Consider the following 20291-nt stretch of genomic DNA (forward strand, 5'->3'; position numbering starts at 1 on the left):
TTATGGAGGCCAAAATCTATTCTTTTTTTTTTTTTTGCCTCCAGTTAATATTTCCTGCACCTTTGCTATGACTTTCTGGTCATTCTAGTTAGACAGAGAGACATAACAAATTATAATACAGTTAGATGACGTGCTTTGGTACAGAAGGGAAATATGTCATAAGATGAACCTGAAGAAAAGATTAGGGTTTACTGTAAAGTAAAATTTAGATATCTTTAGGTCATTAGGAGTATTGTGATAATGTAATTGTGCTATTTTTTCTAAGATTCATGACTTATATGTAACATATAAAGACCTCATTTCCCAGAGGCCATGACATGGTATTAGTGACAGAATGTTACAAGCATTGCCCTAGCATACAAATGAAAAGCATCCATCTCCCTCATAGAAGTTGTAAGAAGGAATATAATACAGGTTCGGTTTCATCATGAAATAGATTATGTACCAGATGATATGGTTTATATGGAGAATGACTCCTGTCAATGGAAGCAAAATTTGCAAATATGCAATCCAAGAGAAAATCTGCAAAACACCTAAGAAAAAGTTCATATCTAAACATTCTATACATTTCAGAATATCTAATCATTTTTAGCTGAAATTGTGTGAATTGTGTTCATATAAATTTGGAATCTTAACATCAGAAAATATCTAGTCTAGCCTTTTTAGTCTGCAGACGAGAAAACTGGTGCTCAGAACAGTGAAATACTTTGGTTAATATATTGGTCAGCTGGGGTTGTCATAACAATACTACAGGTTGCTGGCTTAAATAACAGAAACTTATTTTATTACAGTTTTAGAGACTGGATCTAAGATCAGGGTTCTAGCCTAGATGATGTTTGGTGAAGGCACTCTTCATGGCTTTCAGACAGCTTCCTCCTCACAAAGTTCTCACATAGTCTCTTGAGAGAGAGAAAGAGAGACAGAGACAGAGAGAGAGAGAGATGGATATCTGAATTTCTTCATATAAGGACACTAATCAATTAGGCCCTGCCTTTATGACCCTATTTAACCTTATAATTGCCCTGACTATCCCAAGATTGAAGGCTTTCTGTGTGGTGGAACTTTTAGCGCAAAAATTGAGATAGTCTTAAGCAAACCAGGACAGTTGGTCACTTTAGTTATAAACCTAGAGCTAAGACCCTGGCCTCCTAATTAAACTCCATTTCCTTTTCTCTTAAACAAGTAACAAAAACAGCTTGCCTCTTGCAGTTTTATATTGTCCTTTGTTACTCTTCTTTGTCTAGTTTTTGCCCTTTTGCTCTTCTTTGCTTCCCAGTGAACATCATGAAGAGAATTATTATATTGGGTTGGCCGAAAAGTCTGTATTTTTCTTTCCATAAAATAAAAGACACATTTAAAATTTTTCACCAATAGCGTTATTGATTTGGATATTTAGAGTATGTCAGCTATCTCCCGCGTGGTATAATGTTGATTGTTCTCAATTAATGTCTTGATTTGATGGCTGTCAACTTCAACTGGTCTGCCTAACTGTGGAGCAACATCCATCAAGAAATCTGCAGCACAAAAATTAACACAACACTTTTGACATCTTTGATCAGTCACAGCACCTTCTCCACACACTGCATAAATCTTTTTTTTCTATGTTTGACCTTTCTTGATATAATAAAGCATAAAATGCCAAAAATATTGCATATTTTCTTCCATCTTCAGTATTAAAATGGCTACACAAAAAAGTCACAAATTTTGATGTTTTTTAAATGCATGCTGATATAACAGCTGAACAGTGCAATCTAACAAAATTCTTTCAAATAACATTAAAGACCACTAATCCCTACTAGAGCCCTGTTACAAAAAAAAAACAAATGAACTTTTTGAGCAACCCAATAGAACTGTCTACACTTTACTATTATTATTTCATTTCTTTTTCTCTTCCAAGACTCAGAATTCATGAAGTTTGGGTGTTTATTTTATTCTACATTATATCTTCCAGTGTCAGTTGTATATGAGGTCTTCAAAAAATTACCATTGAATGAAAGCCAGGCAGCTTGATTAATTAAAGGATTTGTTGTGAATGTTTACAATAAATGTTAATTTTTAAGTGAGAAACGTTAGTACTTTACAGATATAAGTGTATTTTTGCAGGAAGCCTATTGAATATGTAATCATAATACTTTGCTATTGTTTATTTGTAAAAACATAAGCATGTATCATTTGCTAAAAATATGAACCAGCAACTTACCCTCAAATATTGTTTGAGAAATAAATATAGAACTATTCATTTAAAACCAAAGATACTTTAGAAAATAACCACTATAGGATATACTGAAAGTCACCCTAGGAAAGATCAGTAAATCCTGGTCAGTAGTCCACACCTTTGGTTGGTGTGTTTTTACAGTTTATAAAGTGCTTTCCTTGCAACTCAGAGAGGTTAGTTATCATTAACCCCACTTGGCAAATTAGAAAACTAAAGCCCAAGGAGGTATGTGATTTTTCAAGATTAAAAAGCTAGGAAATGTTCTCTATTTCAGATTTGGAGGAACAAATAGGAAGGACACAGGGACGAGAACTAAGGGGGGTGGAAATGGGAGGGAGGTGGGGAGCAAGGGGCGGGGGAGGCTGGGATGGGAAAAATAGACAAAAAACTGTACTTGAAAAATAACTAAATAAAATTAAAAAAAATAAATTAAAAAAAAAAGCTAGGAAATGTTTAAATTTAGGCTTAAATATAGGTTTTCTGTATCCAAAATCCTTGCATCAAAATGCCTCTCATTTCAGTATAATGGAAGATTTGGTTGTAGTAGCTCATCTCCAGGAAACATTACAGAACAAGTTCTGGCATTTGCAGTATTCAGACAATGGGAAAATTTACATATGGGTTTTTCTGACTCTGGTAACTTATGAAATGAGGAATCTCTCTCTTTTTAAAATTCAAATTGAATTGTAAGTAAATATAGGCATATTGATGCAAAGTTACTCTTCCCTGAAAAGATTTTAATGTATCCAGGCAGTAGAGCCTATCTATTTTAATAACGAATCACCTGATAATCTGAATAATTCCAGAGCTATCAGTTGCTTTGTATGTGTAGGTTCCCAGGTCCTATACATTTTGTGTAGACAAGGTTGACTGCTGTTTTCAGTATTTTACAAATGAGGATCTGCTCTCCCGAGAGATGGATAACCCAGGATCACTCAGTGTCAGAGGCAAAGTTGGAATTCAGCTTTTTCTGGGACTCAAAATATTTCAGTGGCTCAAGCTATTTTTAGAATTTGATGTTCTCTTTTGGTTCACTGAACTATGTTCTTTTTTCTATCAGTGTTTAGCATTATTTGAATTTGGGGGAGATGTGTTTGATAATTTGCTGAGGAGAACATTGCTTTGTGGGATATAGTTGTTTTGGAAAAATTGCATGTGAGGTAAGATTAGACTATCAAGTATGTGTTGGATGGAATGTTAGGTTCTCTTTCCAAACTTTCTTGTTTTCACCCTATAGGTCTTTTAATCTTTGCTTCCTGTGGGGCTGTTTGCAAGAGAGTTTTCAGTAGGTAGTCTCTCTGATTCACTGGTTGTAATCTGTTATATAAGACCCCATTCTACAGCAAAATTCACAGGAGCTCATTCATGGTACTTGGAATTTACAGTGACATCATATCATATAGCGACACACAGTAACATTTGTTCATAATTTGTGACCAGTACACACAAAACTTTCAGGTTAAGAGTTTGTCTGTGCCTCATTGTATTACATTGAAGCAAGAACATTCACCATTTTTGACTAACCATTTTTGAAGCTTTGCAATAACTAAGCATCATAGAATGACACAAGAACAGGACATCATTCTTAATTTTAAATGGTTATTTTTTATTCAGCTTTGTTGTTGTTTGAACTTATATTTATGACCATTGTGTTTTACTTTTTTGTGTTTAATGGGCTCTCACTGTTCAGAATCACTCAATAGTTTCTTGAGTTTAAAGACAAATGTTGTTACCACTGTGGTACTTTGCCAGTGGTGACATATTAGATTCAGTTTCTGTTATTGTGTGATGGGGTTATTGTTCCTTGGAACTCTTCATGTAAATCAATATACCAAAATTTATAATTTTCAAATAGCAAGTATTAATATTACTTAAGTAAATAAGTCCAGAAGTTTAAAAATTTATAGAACACTGAATTAATTTTTAAAGAAATGATTATCCATAAGATCTTTAAATTCCCATATCCTGTTATATTTCCTACAGCACATATTTTTAATTTATGCCTGTGTACTTGTGCATACAAGCACATGTTAGTACCAAAAGATTTCTTCAGTCATTTCATTATTCTAGTAGTCAAGATACTTAGATAACATCTTGGAACTCTGATCCGAAGTTCTCACCTTCAGTGCTCTTGATGTCACTTAATACCTGAACAAAACAGAGGCTTCTCCTGATTTTTTTGCCTTCTTTAAAAGTGCAGCCTTCCAAAAGTTGGAAACTTATGATCATGGCTTCCTCATTTTGTAATCCCGTGAACACACTGCCATGTGTTTTGTCCTTCAGTTTCAAAATCAGCTCTTTTTTTTGTTACCAAGAGGGAGGGCACTTGTCTCTCTCTGTCTCTGTACTGTAGTGGTCTGCACATAGACATTGACTCCTCAAGTAGAAAGAAAACTGAATGATGGTAGTGTATGTTGTTTTCTTCGAAGATGGTTCCCTCAGTTTTTCCAAGGGATCAAACCATTTTCTAGATCTATGTTAATGTGGAGATGAATTATATCTTTCTTGTTCTCTGGAGCCTACACTATAGAATTGAGAATGGAGAAAAAGCAAACTTGTGTTGCATGGGAATTAATCAGTCTTGTAGATCTACTTCTTCAAATTAGCATGGTTATGAAGAGTATGTCTAAAAGAATTTCTTTTCTTGAAAACTTGAGTCCTAGTCAAAGGAAACAAACTCACACCTTTAGTGTCCTACTTGCCTCTAAAACTACAGCTGTCCCATGAGCTTATTTAAAGACTTTTTTCTAAGCTGAAATATTCATTAATTTACATTTGTTGGTGCAAATTACTCAGGTAATACTTTAAATGTAACACTTGTTTGTTTTCTTAGAATTTGATTATATCTATTTAGATCTTATCACATTTACAACACTATAGGTTGTATGAAAACTTCATTATAACCCCTCCGTTTCCAGTTTATTAAATTCTCTGGAGAATGGTAGTTTGTAGATGTAATTTGACTGACGCATACTTGGTGAGCATTCCTTGTTAATACTGACTGCTTTGGAGGCATTGTTTTCTTTTTTCTCTCAATATTTTTTTCTATTTTACTGATATATTTGAAAATGTCCTATCTTCTAAAGAGACACACACACAAACCCCATGCCCTTAACTGTGATTTTTAATACTTTGAATGAAGCTTATGCTGCTATTCCTGGTATTAACTCTGAGTTACAGTTACATGTGCTTCCCATATGTCCAGATAACTTGTTTTGAGGAGTAATACAAATACACACACCACACATACATGTACACATACATGTTTGCCTTGTGTACTAGCTATGACTGTTTATTGTCCTCCCCTATGCAAAACCATGGACCTTTTTGATAAGGAAGAGATTCCCATTTTTGAAACCTTTACATAAGGAAAATGTCAAGGAAAAGGAATTAAAAGCTAGACCAAGTGAAAAAGTATATTCGTGTGTGTGTGTGTGTAAAGAGAGAGAGAAAGAGAGACACACAGAGAATGAGAGACAAATTAAGAGAGAAAGAAAATGAAACATGTAATTAGGAATGATTTTCAGAATAGGATGATCAAAGAGAAACAGAATTGAATTAAGTATTTCTTCATATACATAAATTGACAAACTTGTAAAAAGCATTTTAAAACGTTGGAGTTGCTAAATTATATTCCTTCTGACTTTAATAATTATTAAAAATTCAATAGATATATTTGTATATAAAACTGTAGTGAGTGATTGGTTTATGGCTCATTAAATACAGATACAGTTCAAGGGAAAAAAAGGATGAATACATCTGTATTTTCTTCCATTTAAAAATATTCTCATACTGATATAAAAAACACAACTTAATACTGTGCCATAACTATACTTGTTAATGTCACTGGGACTAAACAATGGATAGAGTTAACTGTTCTGTTAGGTAGTATGTCTAAGGGAAATGAATAATTCTCTAGTTTACAAAAAAACTTTTTTTTTTTGGTTTTTGATAAGTTCCCCATATATCAGGGTTGGCAAATAAACAATTTCAGCCCTGAAGCAGACCAAAAACAAAGAAAGAGTTGATTAATGAGACTAGCTGTGGGTCTTTCTTTGTTTACCACGAAGAATGTTTCTATAAAGGATTTAAATGAACCCAACTAGCTTAGTCATTTTCTGAGTTTAAAGTTATGACTGATTTTTGTAATTCTCACAGTAGGGGGAAGTTGACAACCTGAACAGCCTTTAGGGCATATAATTAGTAAATTTGAAAACAAATACCTTTTTACTTTATGAAATACCTTTTTGAAGAGGATTTTGACCCTGTATGAGACTACTGTTTAAAAAACAAGGTTTAGTATGACTGAATGTGACTGATCATCTTGCAAACTGGTTTTCTTATCAACAGAAGCCAAACTAATAATGAAGGCCTGGCACAACTTAAAAGCTCATAACTATGAAAGGGGATTTATAAAGAAGCAGTTAATACTCAAATAAAGCTGTGAACAACAAGTTGTCTCTGTGATAATTTTAGGGAATCTAAGAACTATTTATGTACAATTGACTCTCCAACAATATGGAGGTTGGTGGAGCAGATACTTGAACAGTAGGAAATTCATTATACCTTTTGGCTCTAAAGTCAGTCCCCAGCATCCACAGATCCTACCAATCACATAGCAAAAACTATATTATTGAAAACTATGTATCAAAACCATGAAAACTGAAGTTAAGACCAACTGTATTAAAACAACTCTGTATCTTAGTGGGCTCACACAGTTCAAACCAATGTTGTTCAAGGGGCAACTGTACATAGAAATACTTCTTAGCTAGTAATTGGGCAGGAAGTTGGCCACATTTGTTGAGCAGTTACTTTCTGTGTAGCCCTGTGCTAGATATTTTGCAGATATAAAGAGAAATAAAACATGCATCTCTAGTCTGTGAGGGCTGTTTGACAGATACAGAATGTTGTAATTCAAAAATGAGAGTCAGGGAGGTAAATAGTGGAAGTGGGGCAGAGGTCGGGGTGAGGGTGCGGGGATGGCTTTTATTGGTAGCATACTGAAAACCTAACCTGTGTTGCTATAGAAATACTGGTTAACCAACTGTAAGATAATAACATGCTCTGCTCCATAACAGTCCATACTGTAAAGCTGTCCTACTTTTTTAGAGAGGAAAAGCAGAATACCAGCCCTATTGACATATACCATACTTCTCTTCCCCAAAACAATCACCTAGATTTTTCTTTTTCTGACTCATGTCATGGGGACAAACACAAAGCCTTGCCCTTTTAAAAAAAAAACTTTATCTGTATTCTCAGAATACTCTCTTCCCTTTTTATGCAACAATAAAGTATATTTAAAAACTACTTCTCTAACTTCCTACCTATTTCTACTATAATTAAATGTTATTATTTTTTAAATTTTGCTTAAAATTAATACCTATTCAAAAACAGTAAGAAAATGCTACTACTGTGTGCCTACTGTATGTTGGTCACTTCCTGATTCACTGATTGGGAATATATATATATATACACACACACACATATATATTTCCTTTAGTAAGACGATATGTTATTTTACAGGTAAATAAGAATGAAGGAAGTCAGTATATAATGCTTTGTATGAGGTATTATTCTAGGAGCAAAGCAGCTTGCTACAAGGAAATATAAACTGTTCTGAGGCTATTTAAAGGAAGGAATTTAGTTTTAAAATTCAAGAAAATAGCTAGATACTTATCTTAAAACAGAATGTTTTATTTGGAAACCTGTTCTGAGGAAAGTGGAAAAGCATTTGGAGAGAGATATGGAAGCAAAATGCCAAGGATTTTTCATCAGTCAGAGTCTGGTACACTCAAATCCCTTTGTGTTTCTACATCTCAGGCGTCATGAAGTTGACAAGAAAGGTCAGGGAGTCATCACCTTCTGAAAGCCTCTCCTTAGGACTCTGTTGTGTTGTCATTATTTCAGGAGTAAAATGTGTTCACAACCAAGAGAGATTTGTAATTTCTTTTAAGTTACTTAGTAAAAATTTATTTATAAGGCATTTTTAAAATTTAGAACATTTGCTCTTATAGAGATAAATAATATAATGACTGGTATGCACATTTTTTTTTTGCCTGCCCCAGCCCTGGTATGCACATTTTTAAGGCAAACCAGAGTTCAGGAGCCATATTGAGAACAATGTTATGTAAGGTCATAGTTTCAAGTTTATGTTATGTGGGAAGTAAATGTTTTTGTTTGTTTATTTTTCTTTTGTTTTGCCTGAGAGCCAATTGGCATTTTTCTCTCTACTTTCTGATTTCCTTTGTCTAGCCCCAAATCTCTTTTTTTACCTTTGATGCTAAAAAAATTATCTACTATGTTTATACTCCAAAGTATTCTCATAATCACCAATTCTAATACTCTCTGGAAGTAAACAGTATGAATTATAAATTAATAAAATAAAACCCCATTCCTCAGTGTAAACAGATAAAAGAAATCTGATCAAATTAATTCATACATCCATGACATATTTATGTAATTCTAATGAGATGCTTTCATTTCAAAACACCAAATTTATGTGCATATGGTAGAATAGAACACAGTGGTAGAAATGAGTGAATGGATATAGATACAAACATCAGCATAGTTATGTAACTCACCTCTGACTAGCTGCTCCTCAATGCTAAATTCTAATTATGCTTTACCAAATTTTACATGTCTTAGACCTTCCGAGTTCTTCAATAGCTAATACCACTAATGGTTAACCACCAAATATGTTTTATTTACAGTATATGTACATAGCAAAATCAGTTTTATACACCCTTTTGGTGTTGGTGATAATCTTTAAAGCTATATATACAGGAACAAAACCTCAAAAACTATTTCACCCAGTTTCAAACCTTATACATTTGAAACAGTTGTGTTAAGTAAAATGCTCAGGAAAAAAAAAAAAAACGTTTTTGTTGTTTAACCATTTCTGAGAAGAAACCACTTAATACCCTAGAGGTATTCATGCTTGTAAACTATTTCTATACCAATTTAAAATAATTTGGTTTTTGTTAAATCTGTTCTGAGAGGAATTTTTATTTGATAAGCCTACTATAGACAGGTTGATTAGGTAAGATCACTTTAAAGTACCAATCCAGCTTTTCCTTTTAAAGTATAGACATAATTTATTAATTATGTGGGGCCTTTCCTAAAATAAGCACAAGTGTTTGTTGATTTGCCACTAGTCTAGGCTATTCAGGCTAGTACATACATGCAGGGCATTGTCCTTGAATAAGTGAAGCTACAAGGGAAAATGTTGACAGCTGGAGCAGGAAGGGCAGGAAGCACAATTGTCTTCTCTGGGAAACTAAATCACAAATGGCCTGCTGGGCCTAAAGGTTGACACTTGAAGTGAATACTTGTGCTATTTAATGTTGTCATGGTTTCAAGTTCATGCTGTTCTTTCACAGATTGCTATCATAAATTAACCTAACAAATGTAAAAATCTTAAATTGTTTGACTTTTACACAACTGATATGTGTTCCCTTTTTGTTGGAAATATCATTATAATACCAACATTAAGACTGTAAAACAGGGAAGATCGAGCCTATATAAAGAATTAAGATGTCTTTCTACTGTCAGTTACTTTTGGCTGAGTTATTGTCAGCCCTGGTCATGTAGAGCCCAGAAAATTATTTTTAATGACAAATTTAGAAATAAAACCAGGAGAGCATGCATATTAAACCTGGCTGGCGATAGCAACAGAGCTAACATCTTTACAGCAGTTTCAATCCTTCAAAATACATGCTGTCTGCCGGCTGGTGTGGCTCAGTGGATTGAGCACCAGCCTGCAAAGCAAAGGGTCACTGGTTCAATTCCCAGTCAGGGCACATGCCTGGGTTGCAGGCCAGGTCCCTGGTTGGGGGCATGTGGGAGGCAAATAATCTATGTTTCTCTTTCTCATTGCTGATTCTTTCCCTCTCTTTCTCCCTCCCTTCCCCTGTCTCTAAAAAAATAAAATCTTTAAAAATTGCATGCTCTTAAGTGTTATTGCATTGTGTGGTGGTGTTGAAAAAAGCAATAATTTGTAAACAACCTCTGGCAGAGAACACAGAACTTCATTTTCTTTAAATAAAGGAGGCTAACATTAGAATTCATGTGCTGTGTCAAGACTGGCAAACAGTAGTGGTTGTTTTGATATATGCACTGGAGCATTCATGATTGCTAAAATATTAACTGTTCCATGAATATACAAATATAATAGGGATAAAAGAAGCCATGATTAGGGAAATTTTTACTGAAAAGAAATGAAATTGAATTATCTAATGGTATTGGTAGTTTAGATGGGCTTATCTCAGTGAGTCAACTAGATACCTTCACTGCATTTCACTCTCTCCTTTCTTGCCCAGGGCAATCCAATTCAAATATATATTGCATGGTCTTGCTGTCTGTCAGAACATTCTCCTTGACACAGAGGGATTAGGCCATATCAGTTTATCCTGAGTACTGGATCTGTTGATAAGTTTGCTGAGTTTGATATGGCCATTTGTATAAACACCAATGGGAAAAGGGCGGTTGGTGGATGAAGGCCTCCCTTTAGATGCAATCTATATAGAAGGTTTCCTATCTTGCATTAAAATTTTCTTGCATTTTAAATACAGACCTGCTTTAAATGTGTTCTGAAACTTTTTCCTTAGTAATATCCACACTGCTTTGCCACCTCATTTCTTTTGCCTTTTATATGAAAATCAGATTTGTGTCTGATAAATACTCATTCTACAGCAATTTGTGCAAGGAAACCTGGTGTTCCTCCTGCACATTCTTGCCTCTTTTTGGAAGAGAACATCTTCCTGCAGCTGGCTGTCTATGTGCTCTTTTAGTTGTGCTGATAATTCTCTGTGCCACTCTGCAAGGTGGGTGTGATTCATAGGAATAGAAGTTCCATGACTTTGTTGTTCCTGTATAATGTATGGTAGATAATCCATGAACAGATTCTCACTCTGGGCCTTCAACCGCAAATGGGGTTGCCAAGTATCAAATACAGTGTGCCTGTGTCATGGACAGGGAATATGCTTCCTCTTCCTGCCACCTTTTTTTTTTTTTTTTACATTCATTCACCCACTGTGTTCTGATCTCTGCATATAAATAAACTCTGTATGATGTTATGTATTGAGGTGTTTGTCTCCTTAAATCCAGTGCACATTAGCCCTGAAATTAGAAGTAGGAAATACATTTGCAGTATAAAAGTTTTATGGAAAGAATTACAACCTGATGTCTAGAACTAAAATTTGATATTCTCATTCAAAAGTTTTGAGTAAAAAGGAAGAAAATATCCCTTTGTGACAGCATGGATGGACCTGGAGAACATCATGCTAAGTGAAATAAGCCAGTCAGAGAAAGGCAAATACCATATGATTTCACTTATATGTCGAATCTAGTGAACAAACTCAACTAGCAAGCAAAACAGAGGCAGACTCATAGAACAAGATGACAGTTATGGGGCAGGGGCAGGTTAAGGGATGGAGGGATCAAGGGACAAGGAAAAAGGATTCATGGGCGTGGATAGCTGGAGATTGTGGAGAGGGCTGTATAAGGGGACTAAATGATAATGGAAAAATACAATTAAAGATAAACAAAATCTTGAGTAAATATCTAAGTAACAATTCAGATTTGCCAATAAGAAACAAGTCTATTGCTTGAGTTAGAGTTGAAAAGGCTGAATGATCTGCTGGGTTATGTACTCCATCACTCTGGTAATACAGAGTAGACAAGAAATACTGCAGCATCATGTAAATATACTTTCAGTACAGTTTAGGAGAAGGATGAAAGACCATTTAGAAGACTTATGGACAGTGTACCTAAAATCTTTACAGCACGGAGCATATTGTGTGGGCCATCTACTCTTGGATAAGTATGTAGTAAATTATACAAATCAGTCTCATTTTATGTAAATTAATTAAGAACATTCATAGTGATTCTGTCCTTCAGATGCCACGGATTGCTAGACAGTTCCTCACTAGATTGACATTGACACTAAGCTTTGGAATTATGTTGATGCTTTTGACTTGTTACATGTAAAAGTAATTGTGAGGGGGCACAGGTGAGCTGTGGGCAATTGTCAAGCATCTCTTATCTGAACATTTCTTTCAAGGAAGTCTAATGATTCTCAAAATTTAGCATGCATCAGAATCACCTAGAGGTGATACCAGAATTATTTTTCCAGTATGTTAAAACACAGGTTGATAGACAACACCCTCAAGTTTCAGATTTAGCGATTTGGTATTTGACCTCCAAATTTTCATTTCTCCCAAGTTCTGAGGTGATGCCGATACTGTAGGTTCAGAGACCATGTTGTCAGAATTAGTGAGGTGGTCATTGCCCATGCATTCACCTTTCTCACGGTTTTTAATTCTTAGTCCTTCCATTCTTTCAACCCCTGAGGCCAAATGATGCTGAACTTATTCGGGACAGAGTTATAATAATTTTTGTCACTAGTCTTACTGTTTTCCAGCTCTTGGCTCTGCTGCCCCCTCTAAAATTATTGCCTAGTTATTATCCACAGTCACTATTTTTAATAAATTAACTTATATATTACCTCTTATTTCTTCCTAGTCATTCTTTTTAATTTTGGATTCCGGCACTGTATTGAAACTGTGCTTGAAGGTCACCAAAGGTTTCTCTAATCATCAAGTTGGTCCTAATTACCTTTGTCGTCTCTTTCACATTTATTCATTCAATGAACATTTACTGAACAGAATTGACATAGTTCTCATTTTTAATGAGTTCACAGTCTGGTAGGTGAGACTGTGGGACAAATGCTGTAGCAAGTACATAGAACCACTATTGGAAAACAAAAACTGAATTTATTAATTCTGTTCAAGAAAGATGAGAAAAGCTCATTAGCACCACTCTTTAAATGCCACCCCCACATCTGCCCCTTCTCACACACCTTCTCCATCAACCATGACACTTAATTCAGTCCAGTACCTATTATACAGGCAGCATACATAAGTTATCATCCTGTGTTCTGGCACCACCTCTGACTAACTGTGTGACCTCGGTCAAGCAATTAAAGTACTCTAAATCTAGTCCCTTATCTATAAAACGGGCATACTAATAACTAACACACTGAAAAATTTGAGAATTATAATTTTAAAAAAGTGATGCATATGAAGTGCCTTATCAAAGCACCTGGTCTATAGGCACATGATAGATGGGTGGTAACAAGTGTTGGTCCACTCCCCCTTAAGGGAGGGTAGCATACTACCACCTGATAAGAGAAGAAGGGCATCTAAGTTTACAAAGAACATAAGAAAATTGATAGAAATCTTCACCCATTTTTGCCTTCAACAAATATATATTAAGGTATTAAGTACTGATTATGTGCAGGCCATTGTTCTGAATTCTAGGTATAGAAAAGGATGAAAAGAAGAAAAAAAGTCCTGTACTTGTGTCGCTGACATTCTAGTCAAAATGGAAAGAGCTATTCAGTAAATAAGAAAATAGAGTATATAATGTATTTGAGATAATTGCTCTGAAGAAAAATGAAAGAGGGAGGAGGTAAGAGGTGTTAGGAGTGTGTATTGCAATTTTAGACAGGCTAGAAAAGGCCATGGTGAGAAAGTGGCTTTTAAGAATAGATGTTAGACAGAAGTGAAAGATGCAGCTCAGTAAAAGCAAAACCTTCCATGCAAAGAAAAAGCCCTCATACAGGCTCTGAGTAAGACACATGCCTGGTGAATACAAGGAGCAACAGCTAGGAGCCTAGCATGGCTGAAGGGGGTTAAGTAAAGGATAATAGCTAGAGGTAGAGATATGATCATGATGGTAACGGGGCGAAAGCACAAAGGACTTTAAGGTTATGATAATGACTAATTCTGTGTGGAGATGGCTCCACATCCCTTCTTTGTGTAGATGGCCCTACAACTGGCTCCCATCACTTCTAATCTGGATATTGATATGGTCTTGATAATATATTACCTTAGTCAATTGTGCAAATCTATAAGCACAAGTATTATTCGATGCCCATTTTATGGCTGGGAAAGCTGAGATATAGAGTGTTAAGTAACTTGCCCAAGGTCATACAACTAGGGAATGAAAGAATGAAGGTTCACCTCCCTGGCTGGTGTAGCTCAGTGGATTGAGTGCAGGCCTGTGAACTAAGGGATCACGATTTGATTCCCAGTCAGGGCACATGCCTGGAGTGCAGGCCAGTTTCTAGCGGGGGACACATGAGAGGCAACCATACATTGATGTTTCTCTCCCTCTTTCCCTCTCTCCTCCTCTAAAGATAAATGAATAAAATCTTTATAACAAACTTAAAAAATAAGAAAAAAAGAATGAAGGTTCAAACCTTGTTCTGTCTGAATCCAAAATCTGTGCTGATTACTATTCTGATTAGAAATTTGAATTTTATTATATAAAGTATAGAGAACCATTGAATTTTTAACTATATTTTATTGATTATGCTATTACAGTTGTCCCATTTTTATCCCCCCTTTCCCCACCTCCACCTGGTACCCCCAGTTCCCTCTAGCAGTCATCCCTTTAATTTGTGTCCATGGGTCATGCATACAAGTTCTTTGGCTTCTCCATTTATACTACTATTCTTAACCTCCCCCTGTCTACCAATTATGCTTTTTGTACCTACCAATTATGCTTCTTATTCCCTATTCCCCCATTCTGCTCCCTCCTCCTCACTGCAGATAAACCTCCATGTGAATCTCTGTTTCTGTGATTCTGTTCCTTTTATAGTTGTTTTTCTAGTATGTTTTGATTTTGTTTTGGTTTTAGGTTCAGTTGTTTGCAATTGTGAGGTTGCTGTCATTTTACTGTTAATAGTTTTGATCATCATCTTTTTCTTAGATAGGTTCCTGTAACATTTCTTATAATAAGGACTTGGTGATGATTAACTCCTTTAAGTTTATCTTATCTGGAAAGCACTTTATCTTCCCTTCCATCTTTTTTTTTTATTGTTAAAGTACAGTTTTCTGCCTTTTCCCCCCACCCCAACTCTCCAACCCTCCACACCTTCCTCCCCTTTCCACACCCCACCCCGTATTGTCCATGCGTCCTGTATAATTGTTCCTGCAAACCCTTCACCCTTTTCCCCTGAAATTCCCTCCCTTTTGGTCACTGTTAGCCTGTTCTCAAGTAAGTGTCTTTGGTTATATTTTGCTTGTTTGTTTGTGCCCTTCCATCTTAAATGATAGCTTTTCTGGACAGGGTAAAGTAATCTTGGATGTAGGTCCTTGCCTTTCATGACTTCAAATATTTGTTTTCAGCCCCTTCTTGCCTGCCAGGTTTCTTTTGAGAAATCATCTGATAATTTTATGGGCACTCCTTTGTAGGTTACTCTCTTATTTACTCTTGCTGCTTTTAAGATTCTCTCCTTATCTTTAGTCTTGGGTAATTTAACTATGATGTGTGTTGGCGTGGGCCTCTTTGGGTCCAACTTGTTTGAGACTCTCTGTGCTTCCTGGACTTGTATCTCTATTTCCTTCACCAGATTGGGGAAGTTTTCTTTCATTATTTTTTCAAATAACTTTTTTATTTCTTGCTCTTCCTCTTCTCCTTCTGCTACCCCTATGATTCATATGTTAGAATGTTTAAAGGTGTCCCACAGGTTCCTAAGCCTCTCTTCAATTTTTTTTTTGAATTCTTGTTTCTTCATTCTGTTGTGATTGAATGTTTATTTCTTCCTTTTTTTTCTAAATTGTTTATTTGAGTCCTGGTTTCCTTACATTCACTGTTGGTTCCTTGTATATTTTTCTTGTATATTGTCAGGCTGAAAAGAAGGGTATATAGCAGGAACAGGGTAGAAAGGCAGGGAAAGGCCAGTTCACAAAGGGCCTTTTAAGCCAAGAACCTTATATACTATTTGAGTAAATGATAGGAGCCTTTACAATGAAAACTTTAAATGGATATTAATTATTCCTGTCACATATATATTCTATAATTCATTCTTAAATATATGGATATATAATATAAAATATTCCATCATATATATTCCATAATATATAAATTATAACTAATTATAAAATTAATTTATAATTAAAATTAGTTAATTTGAAAAATTAAATGTTTTTTTATCCTGAAAAATTAAACATTTGTTTACTAACATCATTGTGGGGAGGTTAAATTCAGTGAAATTCTTGGGTTTAGAACAGCAATCTTCAACCTGTGTGCCACAGGAATTTTTAGATTCTTGACTGTTAAGCAGTCAGATAATACCTGAGTGTTTAGTCATGACACTGACCTCTTTTCCCTTAGATTGTCAAATTAAAAACTTACAACAACCAACACAAGAATAGTCATCTGGTGTGAATGAATCAAAATTATACCTGCTATTTTGTCTGATGAACCCCCCCAAATATGTACTATATATTATATATAAATGTACTATATGTGTGTATGCATGTATACCTATAGTGTGTGTGTATGTGTGTGGTACAGAATTTTAGTAATTAGTTTACATGTGCCCTGAGATGAAAAAGGTTGAAAATCACTGGTTTAGAGAACAGAACACAAGAGATGGGAACTTTACTCTATGAGAGGGGGTTATACACAGGATCGTGACCAGTTATTTTTGGTTCCCACTGAGGACAGAGGAAGTAGAAATAAGCTTACATCTCAGCAGAAGGGAAAATTAACTACAGAAGGGGTCCTTCACAGAAAGACTGAGTGTGAATGCAGTAGATTATTAAAATGTTGTTTTCTCAGGCTCTCTGGTGGTGTGCTTGCTTCTCTATGCTCAGACTGCCTGATTTCAAAGACAGGACAAAATCTGCACATTTTCAAGCTTGAATGAGAATATTTGAAATGAAAAAAATATTTTACATGGTCGTTAGTTCAGATATTTTTGCTGTCAGCCTAGTGAAAGTTTTGGAAATGTTTTTGAATATGTCCATTCTAAACATTTTCTTCCATAACATAATATAGCACTCATATTTATTAGAAGAAAAATTATCAGAATTTGCTGCAGAAAAGATCTTGTTCTGTTAAAGCTATTTAATATTCATGTACCATATCACAAGTTATTAAAGATTAGGTAGATAAATTAGTATAAATTCAGTTATTAATCTTTATGGTTAACATTCATTGGTCAGTTGATTATAATTAAAATTGCTACATGGTTTATTAACTAATGGCACTTTATCAGTGATTGTAGTGAATTATTTCTTAGTTTTATTGTGATCACTTGTTGATAACTCAGCTTGTAAAATATAAAATGTTTTGAATTTTTTCAGAGATTTCCAATTTCTGGAACTGCTGTTTGTGTTTTCATTGTATGGAAAGAAATACAAAAGAGAGAATTGTAGGGTTACCACTTTCTTCATTCTTTTGCATCTTCTAAAGGCAGTGATTAGTGAGAGGGAGAGAGGGTAACAGAGGCATGGATGCAAACAAGCTCCTTGCTGCAGCAAACCTTCAAATGTGTAAAGTCACCACTGAGACTTAGGCAGTCTGGGCAACTAGTACTGGAATATTGGATGTTAGTGTAAAATTAACATTATTTCTAGTTAACCAGATATCAAGTGGAAAACAATTTTATTTCTTTTTTTAAAAAATATTTTATTTATTTATCTTTAGAGGGGAAGGAAAGGAGAGAGGGAGAGAAACATCAATGTATGGTTGCCTTTTGTGCGTCCCCTGCTGGGAACTGGCCTGCAGGGAACTGGTCTGCAACCCAGGCATGTGCCCTGACTGGGAATCGAACTGCGATTGTCTGGTTCGCAGGCCCGTGCTCAACAATTTTATTTCTTAATAAACTAACACAAAATACTTTCGAAGTAATTTGACACAAACTCAGATTAAGTTACTTTTATAGTACCACAAGAGATGAATATATCTACCTAGTACAGTTGCAATAGCAAATTATTAAATAAATGCCATTAGCCATTAGAATTGCTGGAGGTCAGTGTTCTTTGTTGCCTTCTGTGTTGACATTGAGCAACACCATAGTTCCTGACAGAGACAGTGACTAATGTGTGAATGGTGTATTTGTGGTAAGAGAGACTGAAAATATGATAATACAAAGTAAATATATTCTCATAAGCAAAAATTATTTCCCGTTCTATTTTAATATTAAGATTGTATATCGGTCTAAGGGTCATATACATGGAGAAAAATAAACAAGACTACATAATTGTCATGATTATTGTCTTCCAGTTTGAAACCTTAAAATGGGCTCTTGTGTGTGGGGTTATTTAAAAAAATATTGCAATATAGATTTATCTGTTTGTCTCCTGTACCAGCTAAGGTATTTCTTAACTTGATAAGACAGGCACTTGGCCACATTTGTCCATGCTTTGAAGGGGATGTTGCATTTCTAAAAAATAATGTATACTCTTTCTAAAACTCTTTCTAATTTTGACAAAGATACCAAGATATATTTTAACTGAAATGTTGTGCTTTATTTATCTTCTTAAAATGTAGCCATTGATGCTACTAAAATTCTTAAAAGAAATTAAATTAATGGACATATTATGAATAGATAATTATCACTTAAAATTATTGAAAATTAAGCACTCATAAATGTGTATGTCAGCACCTGAAGTTTTTTTTATTTTTTAAGATTTTATTTATTTATCTTTAGAGGGGAAGGAGGGGGAGGAGAGAGGGAGAGAAACATCAATGTATGGTTGCCTTTTGTGCGTCCTCTGCTGGGAACTGGCCTGCAGGGAACTGGCCTGCAACCTAGGCATGTGCCCTGACTGGGAATCGAACCGCGATTGTGTGGGTTGCAGGCCCGCACTCAATCCACTGAGCTACACCAGCCAGGGCTCAGCACCTGAAGTTTTAAATATAAAATTGACATATGAGCACCATGCTATTTTTTCATTTTTGTGTTTTATTTTCTACTGTTTGGTCATGTGCATTTAAAAAATTATATTTGTACAGTTTGGTGCCCCCCAAAATTAGGTGAGTTTTTTTTTGTGTGTATATTTGTCACCACAAAGTTCATAACATCTAGATCAGTTTCCTTTCCCTTCAGAAGATGTACCTTTGGTTTTCCCTAATCTGATTTTTGTAGACTTCAGCATTTAGGAGTTCAATAATTTGTATAAAAAAGTCAGTGTTAATTTTCTTATTTTTTGGAATATCAAGCATACTCAGAAAACGACTTTGTGAATGCATAACACCACATAACCGTAATCTCAGGTAAAGACTTTTCTTTAGGAAAGTGAGCCTCCCATTGATTCCTCTGCAACTACAAGCCTTACTTAAGACAAATTGCCCTTGAGGTTTTTGTTGGTTTTTGTTCTTATATCATGTCCTTGAATTGTGTCATTTCAACCCTGTAGTATTTTAAAGTGTTTACTGGATCAGTATGATAATGCTGAGTTTTAAATATTTTACCTATGTGGGAAAAGGTAATCCTAGAAATTCTAAAAGAAAGAATTGTGACCACTTAAACTTTCAATATCATGCCTCCTGTGGCTGTTTCTTGAGCTTGGTGACTAATGTTTCTTTTCAGTTGTTTATATCTTTGGGCTGTAAACAACTGTTAAAAAGCTTTAGCACAAAACAGATTCAGTGTAGGCCTGATTGACTGAACACATTTTTTTGTCTAAGTCACAAAAATAATAAAATTAAATTACTCTGTAATTACCTAAATATCCTCCACAGCCTTCTCCGAAACCTGTTCCTGAAGAATACTCATTTATTCTAAACAGAGTAATCCTTAAAGCTAAAAATCCCCAATCAGCATGAACATCAGTAGACAAACCCATCATTTTAGGATTATAGAATTAAAATATTGAATAGGATGAGAAAACTTGATACTTTATGCCATATTTATCCTTTGTTTTTCAGTAAATCCTTGATTTCATTTGCAGCTTAGTTTAATATGAGAGTTATATTAAGGAAAATACTTAGATTTGCATCATAGATATATTTGTGTCCTATACTTCAAAGATTTTTACCTTTCTAACCAAAGCATCTCTTTTCTACCATGTCTGCAAAGGAAATAGTGTGTGAGCAGGCAAATAAATTTGGACACACATGTCATCATGATTGTGTGCTCAGATTGCATTTATAAAACCACATAAGAAGATGTCAATTATTCCTTTTTGATGGCTCATGTAAGCAAAGGAGTGTAAAACATGTTTATTCTTTTACACTAAGTTGCATAAATGATAGCTAGAAATAAGTATAACCTCAC

At 34.9% G+C, this 20291-nt stretch overlaps 1 protein-coding gene across 3 annotated transcripts in view; it reads left to right on the top strand.

Moving 5' to 3' along the window:
• DIAPH2 (diaphanous related formin 2) overlaps positions 1-20291 on the top strand; it is a 914916-nt gene that overhangs the window by 410253 nt on the left and 484372 nt on the right. The gene's annotated exons all lie outside the window — the stretch shown is intronic.

This window comes from Artibeus jamaicensis, unplaced genomic scaffold, assembly GCF_021234435.1.
Source record: "Artibeus jamaicensis isolate MK-2021 breed Jamaican fruit bat unplaced genomic scaffold, CSHL_Jam_final scaffold_461, whole genome shotgun sequence".
NCBI lineage: Eukaryota > Metazoa > Chordata > Mammalia > Chiroptera > Phyllostomidae > Artibeus > Artibeus jamaicensis.